At 40.9% G+C, this 14,803-nt stretch overlaps 11 non-coding genes across 11 annotated transcripts; all 11 read right to left on the bottom strand.

Annotated features, from left to right (window-relative positions):
- Positions 1-8,922: 8,922 nt before the first annotated feature.
- LOC146024533 (5S ribosomal RNA) lies at positions 8,923-9,041 on the bottom strand. The gene has a single exon (XR_014453909.1). It is a non-coding gene; the product is annotated as a 5S ribosomal RNA (ribosomal RNA).
- A 346-nt stretch (positions 9,042-9,387) lies between these two features.
- LOC146022896 (5S ribosomal RNA) lies at positions 9,388-9,506 on the bottom strand. Its single transcript, XR_014452334.1, has one exon. It is a non-coding gene; the product is annotated as a 5S ribosomal RNA (ribosomal RNA).
- Positions 9,507-9,847: 341 nt separating this feature from the next.
- LOC146023749 (5S ribosomal RNA) lies at positions 9,848-9,966 on the bottom strand. The gene has a single exon (XR_014453156.1). It is a non-coding gene; the product is annotated as a 5S ribosomal RNA (ribosomal RNA).
- Positions 9,967-10,308: 342 nt separating this feature from the next.
- LOC146024412 (5S ribosomal RNA) lies at positions 10,309-10,427 on the bottom strand. The gene has a single exon (XR_014453794.1). It is a non-coding gene; the product is annotated as a 5S ribosomal RNA (ribosomal RNA).
- Positions 10,428-10,769: 342 nt separating this feature from the next.
- On the bottom strand, positions 10,770-10,888 carry LOC146024208 (5S ribosomal RNA). The gene has a single exon (XR_014453597.1). It is a non-coding gene; the product is annotated as a 5S ribosomal RNA (ribosomal RNA).
- Positions 10,889-12,027: 1,139 nt separating this feature from the next.
- LOC146021670 (5S ribosomal RNA) lies at positions 12,028-12,146 on the bottom strand. The gene has a single exon (XR_014451147.1). It is a non-coding gene; the product is annotated as a 5S ribosomal RNA (ribosomal RNA).
- Positions 12,147-12,488: 342 nt separating this feature from the next.
- On the bottom strand, positions 12,489-12,607 carry LOC146023107 (5S ribosomal RNA). Its single transcript, XR_014452535.1, has one exon. It is a non-coding gene; the product is annotated as a 5S ribosomal RNA (ribosomal RNA).
- A 418-nt stretch (positions 12,608-13,025) lies between these two features.
- LOC146021669 (5S ribosomal RNA) lies at positions 13,026-13,144 on the bottom strand. The gene has a single exon (XR_014451146.1). It is a non-coding gene; the product is annotated as a 5S ribosomal RNA (ribosomal RNA).
- Positions 13,145-13,486: 342 nt separating this feature from the next.
- On the bottom strand, positions 13,487-13,606 carry LOC146023947 (5S ribosomal RNA). Its single transcript, XR_014453346.1, has one exon. It is a non-coding gene; the product is annotated as a 5S ribosomal RNA (ribosomal RNA).
- Positions 13,607-13,951: 345 nt separating this feature from the next.
- On the bottom strand, positions 13,952-14,070 carry LOC146023456 (5S ribosomal RNA). The gene has a single exon (XR_014452873.1). It is a non-coding gene; the product is annotated as a 5S ribosomal RNA (ribosomal RNA).
- A 341-nt stretch (positions 14,071-14,411) lies between these two features.
- Positions 14,412-14,530, bottom strand: LOC146023966 (5S ribosomal RNA). The gene has a single exon (XR_014453365.1). It is a non-coding gene; the product is annotated as a 5S ribosomal RNA (ribosomal RNA).
- Between the last annotated feature and the right edge of the window lie 273 nt (positions 14,531-14,803).

Raw genomic sequence — 14,803 nt, 5'->3', positions numbered from 1 at the left:
AGTGTCTTGAACGGACAGTGCAATTACTGTGAACACCACAATTCCTGGCATCATGTTCGTTATTTTATTTTTGGCTTTGCTCCATCATTCATTTGGAAACCCCTCTAGCAATCCTGCTTTTGCTCCTAAACATATTAAACATTTATTCACAACATCTTGTAAGTAAAACTCTAATATTTACTATGAAAGTTATAATAATTATAGTAACAATACCATGGTTCGCTATAGCAACAATACCATGGTTCGCTTCATGTTTCACAAACAGAAAAGGTGAAATCAAGCTTCATAATGTTGTCGCTATAAGCAAAATAAAGTTATTGTGATTGCGGATTATACACAGGGCGACAGGGGCGGTCGCCCCGGGCCCCCACACATTTGGAACCCCCACACCGGTCCCCCCTCCCCTGATACCTGGCTAGGACAGGGATAGGAGCAGCGGGGTCCATGCAGAGCTGGGGAGGCGGTACTAGCTCCACTAGGGAGCTATTTTTGCACATCTGCACACCAAATATTTGTAATATTTCGAAGAGAGACCCCAAATGATTTAGTCAAGCGAAGGGGGTGCTGTTCCCAACAGTCGGGTATATAGTATTTTAAGACAGGAGAAAAAAGAGACTGTTATGTGGGGAGCGCACTGAAAAAAAGATTCTTAAAATATAACCTTTATTATTTTATCATTAATATTCCCGCAATTTTACTGTATGGGGATTATGGTTTGCAGCGAAAAATAGAGGTTAAAAAGACTTACAGACACATACACACTCAATGTGCTCAAAGATAAGAAATAAAGTGTTTAAAATCACTCGGATCCAATTTGAAAAATGTTTGTTCGGTATTAACCGATGGTATTGTGTAACATATAATTGTTCTCTTTATTGATAAGCGTTTACAGCTGTGTGGTAGGTTTTTTTTTGCACTAAACTCAGATGTTACAAGATTTATACACTGCCTGATGTTCTGGTGTGGTACAATTTGATCCTCCACCATCAGTTTGTAGAAAATCTTGGACGCCACCTGCTGGTGGTTAATCAGGTTTACACCAGTTAGTTTAGATAGGACTTGCAATGGTGGGTCTTGGATGCCACCTACTGGTGGTTAATCAGGTTTACACCAATTGGTTCAAATAAGACTTCTATTGGAAGTGTTTATGTATTTATCCACTTAATTATAATTAGTCTTTTGGTGCCATCTACTGGTGGTTACTTGTATTTATATTGATGTTTGGTGCATTCAAATCAGAAAAGACTTGTTCGCACAGTCAAGTTCCTTATCAAAAAAAAAAAAGGGGGGGGTGATTTATTTTTAGAGAGGCAAAGAAAACCACACACAAACAAACATTAATACATAGAGTACAGAATATGTCTGTTGGTATATTTATACTTTCCAACAGAGATATTGCTCAGATGTACTGGTGCGCCTGGTAGGTGTGTCCTGTGCAAAAATGTGGTAGAGTTAAATTACTCTTATACCACCCTCAGATATTTTTTCTGTTCTGATGGGTTTGCACTTAGTGGACGATCACTGCCTTTTTCACCCTGGGTGTTGTATTATTTCTAACACCTGGGAGGTTCTGCTGGCGCACTGTTACACTAATATCACATTATTTACAATATATTTAGGCTAACAAAACATTTCAATTGGATACACAAGCCAACACATGCATTTCACTGACTGACTCAGCTTTATCAAGGCCTGGGGAGGCACCAGAGTCCCTGCAGCAGATGAAAAGTCAGCGGCGGGGTTCCTGCGGCAGCTGGAAAGTCAGCCGCGTGGTCAGAGCCGTCCTTAGGCATAGGCAAACTAGGCAATTGCCTAGGGCATTTGGAATGCCTTGGGGCACCAGCAGCTTCTGCTGATTAAAATGATATGCAGCATGCCTATATTCTGTGTGTGAGTGAGGCTGTATCTGCATATGAAATAGTGTATTCATGGAATTCACTGTAACATAGCATTCTGTATGCAAGTACAGCCACAGTCGCACACAGAATATAGGCATGCCACATATCATTTTAATCATCGGAAGCTCCTTGTGTGTGCTGGTCATAACAATGCAAATAAGACGAATTTTCAGCAAAAAAGGCACCCAACATTAGCAGAACTGGCCAGGAGCTGCATGGCTTATTCAGTCAGGATGTATAAGTAAACATCTGAATCCAAGCAGAGGCAGAGGTCACAGTGTTAGTGGCTATGCGAGTGCTGTCTGTGGGTGGGTTGGTTGTGCAATAGTGTTCGGCATATGTGTAAGGGGCATTATGTGTGTCATGTATAAATGCATTAATAATGTGCAACATATGTGTAACAGGCATTATGTGTGTCATGTGTATAAGTGCATTAATAATGTGCAACAGGCATTATGTGTGTCATGTGATAAGGGCATTAATAATGTGCAACATATGTGTAATGGGCATTATGTGTGTCATGTGTATAAGGGCATTAATAATGTGCAACATATGTGTAAAAGGCATTATGTGTGTCATTATGCATATGAAGGGCATTAATAAAGGTTGGCATAATGTGTAAGGGGCATTATGGTTATAAGGACATTAATAATGTGTGTCATGTGTAAGGGGCATTACTGTGTGGTATTATCAGGGGTGCAGAGAGAAAGGGGTAGGGGGTACAAATTACCCAGGCCAAAGTCTGATGGAAGGGCCCATTGGGGACCCCCGGGCCCCTTCCCTTAAGTGACAGCAGCAGTTGCAGCTCTTCTCCTCTGCCCAGCACACACTGCTTTGTGCTGGGTTGCAGTGTGGCCATGGAGGTGCTTCCAATACAATATTTTCTCAGGATATTTTTCTAAGGGTATAATGTGAATAATGTATATAAGGTAAAGTGGTACTACTGTGTGATGTAACGTGAATAAGGGACACCATTGCATGATATAATGTGAATAAAGTGGCACTGCTGTGTGGCATAATTTGAATTGGGGGTACTATTGTGTGGCCATGCCCCTTCCCAGCAAGAAAACACCCCTATTTGGGCTGCGCACTGATTGTGTGCACTGTTTCTATTTAAAATATTGCGGGTAGGAGCACCAAAATGATGACTGCTATGATGAGGGTTGATGGTGCTGGGAAAGGGGAGCAGGGTCAGAGGCGGAACTAGTGGCGGTGCTAGGGGGCACCAGCCAAAATCTTGCCCAGGGCCTCATTTAGGCTAGGGCCGGCTTTGCGCGGGGTCCCTGCGGCAGACGGGAACTAGTAGTGCTACTAGTTCCCTTCCACCACAGGGACCCCACCGCTGACTGCCCATGCGCCACAGGGACCTCGCTGCATCCCCAGCGGTGCATAGACCCCGCTGCCCGGATCCCCGTGCTGTCTAAGTACCAGGGGAGGGGGGGACCGACCTGCCTCTGTCGGGGAGGGGGGGGGGGGGGTATTGGCTGCCTCCGCCCGGGGGTGGCACAGACCTTTTGTTGACCCATGGCCCCCGCAGACCTTAATCCATTTCTGTGATAGGCAAAATAAACTGTAGTTCTTTTTCTGATTGTATGCAATGAAATTGGACATTTTGGTCATTTAGAACAAAAACCACAACCACATCTATATTTGTGTTGAACAAAAAAAACTATAATTGTGCATGAAATAAACACCTTCAGTTAGTAAAAGTAGCCTAATGAAAGGTTAGCACATACAGGCATTTAGCGAGCTTGCATTTTGCCAAATGCTGTCACGAGGAAGGAAATGATGTGATGAAATGTGTTGAAGAGCTGTTTATTGGTGCTAATTTATAAATATACAGTTTGTACTATACTTAATTGTTTTGCATAGGCAACAATAATCGAATGTGCTTCAAGGATAACAACAGAACAGCAATGTTCAATGGTTAACTACCTATTTTCACTTCGTTTATATGCTAGTGACATACCGGTAGTATGTGAATGGACTTTTACTGCAGGGTAAGAATATGAAAGTATATGGATTTAAGCTTGCACATCTCCATCTCCAGTATTTACAGGTTTCACTTCCACTGTTCCAGTTTGATCTATATCTCTTAATATAACTTGTTTAATTTCTCCTGTGTCTCAGGGATCATTTTACTCTAACGGTCCATACACACTGGGCGATTTTGTCCAGCGTGTATAGACAGCGATGATCGCTGTCATAGCTAGGGGGAAAGATGCTCAGTGCATACACACTAAGCTGGGCACAAAATCATTAAATATTTCCCTTAAACTCCCCTAAACTATAGCCAAATTCCATAGGAAATGATTGCAAATTTCACCATGACTGCCTGCACCCGTTCTAGATTCGGTCCCGATTCACCACCCTGTGGCATCAGAATCGAAAGTAAAAATAGACTGTGCAGCATGAGGGCCATGCGGAATGAGGGTCAATGCAGCATGAATCCCTGCCAGCCAATGTCTGCACCATGCTGCTGCCGATATCAAATGCCGCCAGATTGCACCGTCTGTACACACCATTAGTGACATCAAATAAAATAATTTGTTGCCTATGCAAAAACAATTAAACTGCATTAACCCCTTTAACTTTCTTAACTCCAACACCCTATTAGACCCGCTTCAGTCAGGCTTTCGCTCTCAACACTCCACTGAGACAGCACTGACTAAAGTGGTGAATGATCTGGTAACAGTTAAGTCTAAAGGCCATTACTCACTGCTTATTCTTCTAGATCTTTCTGCTGCGTTTGACACTGTGGATCACACTCTCCTTTTACAAACACTACACTCCCTAGGTCTTAATGATACAGCCCTTTCCTGGTTCACATCTTACCTATCTGATCGCTCTTTCACTGTTCGCTTCTCTGACTCTACTTCCTCTTCACTACCTCTGTCAGTCGGAGTTCCGCAAGGCTCAGTCTTAGGTCCTCTGCTTTTCTCAATCTATACCTCCTCGCTTGGCAAACTAATCAGCTCCTTCGGAACTATATGCGGATGATACTCAAATCTATCTATCAACCCCAGAGTTGTCACCAGTGGTTTTGGGCCGAGTCTCTGAATGTCTCTCTGCCATCTCACTTTGGATGTCTTCTCGCCAACTCAAACTCAATATTTCCAAAACTGAATTACTTATATTCTCGCCAACTAAGAACAGTTACCATCCTGATATCTCCATCACTGTTGACAACTCGACAATCTACCCTACCCAACAAGCTCATTGCTTAGGGGTCACCCTCGACTCTGACCTGTCCTTTGTTCCCCACATTCAATCTGTCTCCAAATCATGTTACATGCATCTAAAAAACATATCCAAAATATGACCGTATCTCACACAAGACACTACTAAATCTCTTATCCATGCACTCATTATATCCCGCATTGATTATTGCAATAGTCTCCTAACTGGACTTCCCAAGAACAGACTCTCACCACTGCAATCCATTTTAAATGCTGCTGCTAGGCTGATCTTCCTTGCAAGACGCTCATCGTCTGCTGATCCGCTCTGCCAGTCCCTCCATTGGTTGCCTGTATATTACCGTATTCAATATAAAACACTTCTACTTGCATATAAAGCTATTAACCATACTGCACCAGCATATATCTCTGCACTTATCACACAATATCTCCCATCTCGACCACTCCGCTCTGCACAAGATTTGCGTCTCTCATCTGAGCGGATCACTAGCTCCCATTCACTATTACAGGACTTTCATCGGGCTGCTCCCATCCTATGGAATGCCCTTCCATGCACAATAAGACTCTCCGCTAGCCTCCAAACTTTCAAGCGTTCCCTGAAAACTCACCTCTTCAGGCAAGCCTATCATATTTAAGTTCTACACGCATAACCCTCTGAGGCACTTATGTATTATATAGCTTCCCTTCTGGACTTGTAACTTGTTGTTATGCTATTACTGATGCCTGTCCTTGTGTTTCCCTCCTATGTCCCTATAGATTGTAAGCTTGCAGCAGGGCCCTCTAACCACCAAGTCTGTCTGTTGTTACCCAGTTTGTTTTATCACTGTTTACTATTGTAAAGCGCAACGGAATCTGCTGCGCTATATAAGAAACTGCAAATAAATAAATAAATAAATAATGGTCTAATTTCCAAACTAATTTGCATAAGGAATTTATTTGCTCTCCATAACTTACTTAGGTCCTTCCTCACCCTAGTCTAATTGAAAACCTTCAATACCAGCCAAAGATGGTTGATAATAAGAACGTTTTTGACCAATTGGCTTTCTGGGTGAGGACTATTGCATGATGGTCCCATCAAAAGTAGTAAAATAGAAAACTGTTGACTGACAGTACATGAAACAATCGGAATGGATTGTTTTGAATGAGTATTAATGATGGCCATTGTTGCCTTTGCCATCAATGTTTTTACATATCAGTGGTCATCCATTGTATTTGACTGACTGGCCTGTGGGCCAATCAGAATATGGGGGGGGGGCTATGCTCCGTGTCCCAGGAAATAGCAAAACAAAACTAGTCGTTTTAACTTGACATTGATGGTGTCAAACCATCTGGATCTCCCCCATCGATGTCAAAACTATTGAACATCGACCATAACCCATTGATGGTTTATAAACATCGATAGTCGATGGCCGATGGCCATCCCTAATGAGAATTGCATCAACCAATCAGAAGGTCTAATTTCTAAACTAATTTGCATAAGGGCTTTATTTGTTTTCCATAACTTACTTAGGTCTTTCCTCACCAAAGTCTAATTGAAAACCTACAATACTAGCTAAAGATGGTGGATGGCAAGAACAATTTTGACCAATTGGCATGCTGGTTGAAGACTATTGCATGATGGTCCCACCTAAAGTAGTGAAATAGAAAACTGTTGACTGACAGTAAATAAACCAATCGGAATCGATTATTTTCAATGAGAGTTAGTGATGCCCATAGTTGCCTTTGCCATCGATGTTGTAACATATCGATTTTCATCCATTGTATTTGACTGACTGGCCTGTGGGCCAATCAGAATACAGGGGCTGGGCTTCACTGGTGTTGTGGGTGGAGCTATGCTCCTTGTCCCAGGAAATAGCAAAACAAAACAAAACTAGTCATTTGAGCTTGACATTGATGGTGTGAAACCATCTAGTTCTCCCCCCATTGATGTCAAAACTATTGAACATCGACCATAACCCATTGATGGTTTATAAACATCGATGGCCGATGGCCAACCCTAATGAGAATTGCATCAACCAATCAGATGGTCTAATTTCCAAACTAATTTGCATAAGGAATTTATTTGCTCTCCATAACTTACTTAGGTCCTTCCTCACCCTAGTCTAATTGAAAACCTACAAAACCAGCCAAAGATGGTTGATAACAAGAATAATTTTGACCAATTGATTTCCTGGGTGATGACTATTGCATGATGGTCCCATCAAAAGTAGTAAAATAGAAAACTGTTGACTGACAGTACATGAACCAATCGGAATGGATTGTTTTGAATGAGTATTAATGATGGCCATTGTTGCCTTTGCCATCAATGTTTTTACATATCAGTGGTCATCCATTGTATTTGAATGACTGGCCTGTTGGCCAATCAGAATATGGGGGCGGGGCTTCAATGGTGTCATGGGTGGAGCTATGCTCCGTATCCCAGGAAATAGCAAAACAAAACTAGTCGTTTGAGCTTGACATTGATGGTGTGAAACCATCTGGTTCTCCTCCATCGATGTAAAAACTATTGAACATCGACCATAACCCATTGATGGTTTATAAACATCGATGGTCGATGGCCGATGGCCATCCCTAATGAGAATTGCATCAACCAATCAGATGGTCTAATTTCAAAACTAATTTGCATAAGGAATTTATTTGCTCTCCATAACTTACATAGGTCCTTCCTCACCCTAGTCTAATTGAAAACCTACAAAACCAGCCAAAGATGGTTGATAAAAAGAACATTCTTGACCAAATGGCTTCATGGTTGAAGACTATTGCATGATGGTCCAATCAAAAGTAGTAAAATAGAAAACTGTTGACTGACAGTACATAAGCCAATCGGAATGGATTGTTTTGAATGAGTATTAATGATGGCCATTTTTGCCATCGCCATCGATGTTGTTACATATCAGTGGTCATCCATTGTATTTGGCTGAGTGGCCTGTGGGCCAATCAGAATATGGGGGCGGGGCTTCACTGGTGTCGTGGGTGGAGATATGCTCCGTGTCCCAGGAAATATCAAAACAAAACTAGTAGTTTGAGCTTGACATTGATGGTGTGAAACCATCTGGTTCTCCCCCATCGATGTAAAAACGATTGAACATCGACCATAACCCATCGATGGTTTATAAACATCGATGGCCGATGGCCATCCCTAATGAGAATTGCATCAACCAATCAGATGGTCTTATTTCCAAACTAATTTGCATAAGGAATTTATTTGCTCTCCATAACTTACTTAGGTCCTTCCTCATCCTAGTCTAATTGAAAACCTACAAAACCAGCCAAAGGTGGTTGATAACAAGAACATTTTTGGCCAATTGGCTTTCTGGTTGAAGTCTATAGCATGATGTTCCCATCAAAAGTGGTAAAATAGAAAACTGTTGACTGACAGTACATGAACGAATCGGAATGGATTGTTTTGAATGAGTATTAATGATGGCCATTGTAGCCTTTGCCATCAATGTTTTTACATATCAGTGGTCATCCATTGTATTTGGCTGAGTGGCCTGTGGGCCAAAAAGAATATGGGGGCGGGGCTTCACTGGTGTCGTGGGTGGAGATATGTTCCGTGTCCCAGGAAATAGCAAAACAAAACTAGTCGTTTGAGCTTGACATTGATGGTGTGAAACCCTCTGGTTCTCCCCCATCGATGTTAAAACTATTGAACATCGACCATAACCCATCGATGGTTTATAAACATCGATGGTCATCCCTAATGAGAATTGCATCAACCAATCAGATGGTCTAATTTCTAAACTAATTTGCATAAGGGCTTTATTTGTTTTCCATAACTTTCTTAGGTCTTTCCTCACCCTAGTCTAATTGAAAACCTAGAAAACTAGCTACAGCACATGGTGTTCCCATGTGGTCTCCCACCCAAGTACTAACAAGGCCCAACACTGCTTAGCTTCTAAGATCAGATGAGATTAGGTGTATCCAATGTGGTATGGCTGTAGGTGAGATACAGGCACTTTTTTGCACTCTTCTACTTCTATAACCAGGTAAGCTAATAAAAAAGTTTCCTAACTGTTTTGGCTTACTGAAAAAAATCATGTGTTGATAATGTAAAAAGACCTACAGGACATGATATAAGCAGGTGGTCTCAAATTAAACTACTTAAGAGGCTCAACACTGTTTACCTGCCAAAAGCAGTTGGGATTGGGCCTAAACAGTGTGGTAAGTTTTTAGGTGATGGCTATTGTGTCTGCTTGACCTCTCCCAAATGTCTGTATTGGGAATAAAAAGAAAAAAGTTTCCAATTTAAATAGCTAGAGAATAAAAACAATTTGCCAGTAATGGGAAAAAACCTACAGCACCTGGTGTTCCCATGTGGTCCCTCACCCAAGTACTAACCAGGCCCATCACTGCTTAACTTCCAAGATCAGACGAGATTGGGCGTATCCAATGTGGTATGACTGTAGGTGAGATACAGGCACTTTTTTGCACTCTTCTACTTCTATAACTAGGTAAGCTAATAAAAAAGTTTCCTAACTGTTTTGGCTTACTGAAAAAAATCATGTGTTGATAATGTAAAAAGACCTACAGGACATGATATAAGCAGGTGGTCCCAAATTAAACTACTAAAGAGGCTCAACACTGTTTAGCTGCCAAAAGCAGTTGGGATTGGGCCTAAACAGTGTGGTAAGTTTTTAGGTGATGGCTATTGTGTCTGTTTGACCTCTTCCAAATGTCTGTACTGGCAATAAAAAAAGTTTCCAATTTGAATAGCTAGAGAATAAAAACAATTTGCCAGTAATGGGAAAAAACCTACAGAACCTGGTGTTCCCATGTGGTCACCCACCCAAGTACTAACCAGGCCCATTACTGCTTAGCTTCCAAGATCAGACGAGATTGGGCGTATCCAATGTGGTATGGCTGTAGGTGAGATACAGGTACTTTTTTGCACTCTTCTACGTCTATAACCAGGTAAGCTAATAAAAAAGTTTCCTAACTGTTTTGGCTTACTGAAAAAAATCATGTGTTGATAATGTAAAAAGACCTACAGGACATGATATAAGCAGGTGGTCTCAAATTAAACTACTAAAGAGGCTCAACACTGTTTAGCTGCCAAAAGCAGTTGGGATTGGGCCTAAACAGTGTGGTAAGTTTTTAGGTGATGGCTATTGTGTCTGTTTGACCTCTTCCAAATGTCTGTACTGGCAATAAAAAAAAGTTTCCAATTTAAATAGCTAGAGAATAAAAACAATTTGCCAGTAATGGGAAAAAACCTACAGCACCTGGTGTTCCCATGTGGTCACCCACCCAAGTACTAACCAGGCCCATCACTGCTTAGCTTACAAGATCAGACGAGATTAGGCTTATTCAATGTGGTATGGCTGTAGGTGAGATACAGGCACTTTTTTGCCCTCTTCTACTTCTATAACCAGGTAAGCTAATCAAAAAGTTTCCTAACTGTTTTGGCTTACTGAAAAAAATCATGTGTTGATAATGTAAAAAGACCTACAGGACATGATATAAGCATGTGGTCTCAAATTAAACTACTAAAGAGGCTCAACACTGTTTAGCTGCCAAAAGCAGTTGGAATTGGGCCTAAACAGTGTGGTAAGTTTTTAGGTGATGGCTATTGTGTCTGTTTGACCTCTTCCAAATGTCTGTACTGGCAATAAAAAAAAGTTTCCAATTTAAATAGCTAGAGAATAAAAACAATTTGCCAGTAATGGGAAAAAACCTACAGCACCTGGTGTTCCCATGTGGTCTCCCACCCAAGTACTAACCAGGCCCATCACTGCTTAGCTTCCAAGATCAGAAAAGATTAGGCGTATTCAATGTGGTATGGCTGTAGATGAGATCTGAGGAAGCCGCTGACTAAGGAGAGGCGGGGAAACGCGTCATCAGCCCCTGTTTGTTCACAGTAGAGGCACGAAAGGCACTGCTGTGGGGGACTTGGAAGCAGGAGCGTTCTAGATAAAGCTGAAAAGAATTCCACCAAATCAGCTGGGAACACACTCAAGGCAAAGCCAGCAAATACTCCCCAAAGTGGATTACAATTATACAGCATCATACAAGCCACAGAGCAAGAGCATAAGTATACCCATTTGCTTTCTTTCTGCTTATATGTGCCGAATTGTCACTAACTCTAAATAGTATGGCTGATTGACTAATCTTCTAAACAAGCTGCTGAAAGCAAGTTCTGTGCAGGCAGCACAGCATAACAATTTGTCAACTAACAGCCTTCTGGCAAAAAGCTTGATTTCAATCTAACCCTGCTATAAAAAGCAATTAACCCTATATATGCTTAACCAAGCTGGAATTATGCATTATTGAAAGCTGCTCCAATGTTTATTTATTTTTATCATTATATCTTTGTTATTTTATGTAAAATGCTATGTATTGTATGAACCCCACCGGCCGGTGACCTCTTTTTAAAATTTGTCTATATTTCTAAGAGATTTGTACAAAATAAACAAATTTAAAATCTTTAATTCCTTGGGTTATTGAGTGTCCAGTCTGCGCTGTCTATTTGTGTGTATTTTTGCTTTTTGAGTTTAAGAAGGGTTAAGTATCCCTTCTAGGACAGCAGCAAGGACAATCACTAGCCCCATTTGTTTTCCTGCGCTTGGTTTATAGCCTTTTCTGTAGATGAGATACATGCACTTTTTTGCCCTCTTCTACTTCTATAACCAGGTAAGCTAATCAAAAAGTTTCCTAACTGTTTTGGCTTACTGAAAAAAATCATGTGTTGATAATGTAAAAAGACCTACAGGACATGATATAAGCATGTGGTCTCAAATTAAACTACTAAAGAGGCTCAACACTGTTTAGCTGCCAAAAGCAGTTGGAATTTTGCCTAAACAGTGTGGTAAGTTTTTAGGTGATGGCTATTGTGTCTGTTTGACCTCTTCCAAATGTCTGTACTGGCAATAAAAAAAAGTTTCCAATTTGAATAGCTAGACAATAAAAACAATTTGCCAGTAATGGGAAAAAACCTACCGCACCTGGTGTTCCCATGTGGTCACCCACCCAAGTACTAACCAGGCCCATCACTGCTTAGCTTCCAAGATCAGACGAGATTGGGCGTATCCAATGTGGTATGGCTGTAGGTGAGATACAGGCACTTTTTTGCACTCTTCTACTTCTATAACCAGGTAAGCTAATAAAAAAGTTTCCTAACTGTTCTGGCTTACTGAAAAAAATCATGTGTTGATAATGTAAAAAGACCTACAGGACATGATATAAGCAGGTGGTCTCAAATTAAACTACTTAAGAGGCTCAACACTGTTTAGCTGCCAAAAGCAGTTGGGATTGGGCCTAAACAGTGTGGTAAGTTTTTAGGTGATGGCTATTGTGTCTGTTTGACCTCTTCCAAATGTCTGTACTGGCAATAAAAAAAAGTTTCCAATTTATATAGCTAGAGAATAAAAACAATTTGCCAGTAATGGGAAAAAACCTACAGCAGCTGGTGTTCCCATGTGGTCACCCACCCAAGTACTAACCAGGCCCATCACTGCTTAGCTTCCAAGATCAGACGAGATTGGGCGTATCCAATGTGGTATGGCTGTAGGTGAGATACAGGCACTTTTTTGCTTAGCTTCCAAGATCAGACGAGATTGGGCGTATCCAATGTGGTATGGCTGTAGGTGAGATACAGGCACTTTTTTGCACTCTTCTACTTCTATAACCAGGTAAGCTAATAAAAAAGTTTCCTAACTGTTTTGGCTTACTGAAAAAAATCATGTGTTGATAATGTAAAAAGACCTACAGGACATGATATAAGCAGGTGGTCTAAAATTAAACTACTAAAGAGGCTCAACACTGTTTAGCTGCCAAAAGCAGTTGGAATTTTGCCTAAACAGTGTGGTAAGTTTTTAGGTGATGGCTATTGTGTCTGTTTGACCTCTTCCAAATGTCTGTACTGGCAATAAAAAAAAGTTTCCAATTTGAAAAGCTAGACAATAAAAACAATTTGCCAGTAATGGGAAAAAACCTACCGCACCTGGTGTTCCCATGTGGTCACCCACCCAAGTACTAACCAGGCCCATCACTGCTTAGCTTCCAAGATCAGACGAGATTGGGCGTATCCAATGTGGTATGGCTGTAGGTGAGATACAGGCACTTTTTTGCACTCTTCTACTTCTATAACCAGGTAAGCTAATCAAAAAGTTTCCTAACTGTTTTGGCTTACTGAAAAAAATCATGTGTTGATAATGTAAAAAGACCTACAGGACATGATATTAGCATGTGGTCTCAAATTAAACTACTAAAGAGGCTTAACACTGTTTAGCTGCCAAAAGCAGTTGGAATTTTGCCTAAACAGTGTGGTAAGTTTTTAGGTGATGGCTATTGTGTCTGTTTGACCTCTTCCAAATGTCTGTACTGGCAATAAAAAAAAGTTTCCAATTTAAATAGCTAGAGAATAAAAAAATATTGCCAGTAATGGTAAAAAACCTACAGCACCTGGTGTTTCGCATGTAGTCACCCACCCAAGTACTAACCAGGCCCATCACTGCTTAGCTTCCAAGATCAGACGAGATTGGGCGTATCCAATGTGGTATGGCTGTAGGTGAGATACAGGAACTTTTTTGCACTCTTCTACTTCTATAACCAGGTAAGCTAAAAAAAAAGTTTCCTAACTGTTTTGGCTTACTGAAAAAAATCATGTGTTGATAATGTAAAAAGACCTACAGGACATGATATAAGCAGGTGGTCTCAAATTAAACTACTAAAGAGGCTCAACACTGTTTAGCTGCCCAAAGCAGTTGGAATTGGGCCTAAACAGTGTGGTAAGTTTTTATGTGATGGCTATTGTGTCTGTTTGACCTCTCCCAAATGTCTGTATTGGCAATAAAAAGAAAAAGTTTCCAACTTAAATAGCTAGAGATTAAAAACAATTTGCCAGTAATGGGAAAAAACCTACAGCACCTGGTGTTCCTATGTGGTCCCCCACCCAAGTACTAACCAGGCCCATCACTGCTTAACTTCCAAGATCAGACGAGATTGGGCGTATCCAATGTGGTATGACTGTACGTGAGATACAGGCACTTGTTTGCACTCTTCTACTTCTATAACCAAGTAAGCTAATAAAAAAGTTTCCTAACTGTTTTGGCTTACTGAAAAAATCATGTGTTGATAATGTAAAAAGACCTACAGGACATGATATAAGCAGGTGGTCCCAAATTAAACTACTAAAGAGGCTCAACACTGTTTAGCTGCCAAAAGCAGTTGGGATTGGGCCTAAACAGTGTGGTAAGTTTTTAGGTGATGGCTATTGTGTCTGTTTGACCTCTTCCAAATGTCTGTACTGGCAATAAAAAAAAGTTTCCAATTTGAATAGCTAGACAATAAAAACAATTTGCCAGTAATGGGAAAAAACCTACCGCACCTGGTGTTCCCATGTGGTCACCCACCCAAGTACTAACCAGGCCAATCACTGCTTAGCTTCCAAGATCAGACGAGATTGGGCGTATCCAATGTGGTATGGCTGTAGGTGAGATACAGGCACTTTTTTGCACTCTTCTACTTCTATAACCAGGTAAGCTAAGAAAAAAGTTTCCTAACTGTTTTGGCTTACTGAAAAAAATCATGTGTTGATAATGTAAAAAGACCTACAGGACATGATATAAGCAGGTGGTCTCAAATTAAACTACTAAAGAGGCTCAACACTGTTTAGCTGCCAAAAGCAGCTGGAATTAGGCCTAAACAGTGAGGTAAGTTTTTAGGTGATGGCTATTGTGTCTGTTTGACCTCTCCCAAATGTCTGTA

The sequence above is a fragment of the Crinia signifera genome, chromosome 7, assembly GCF_055691185.1.
Source record: "Crinia signifera chromosome 7, ASM5569118v1, whole genome shotgun sequence".
In the NCBI taxonomy this organism is placed as follows: Eukaryota; Metazoa; Chordata; class Amphibia; order Anura; family Myobatrachidae; genus Crinia; species Crinia signifera.
This window is presented reverse-complemented; position numbering and strand designations above follow the sequence as displayed.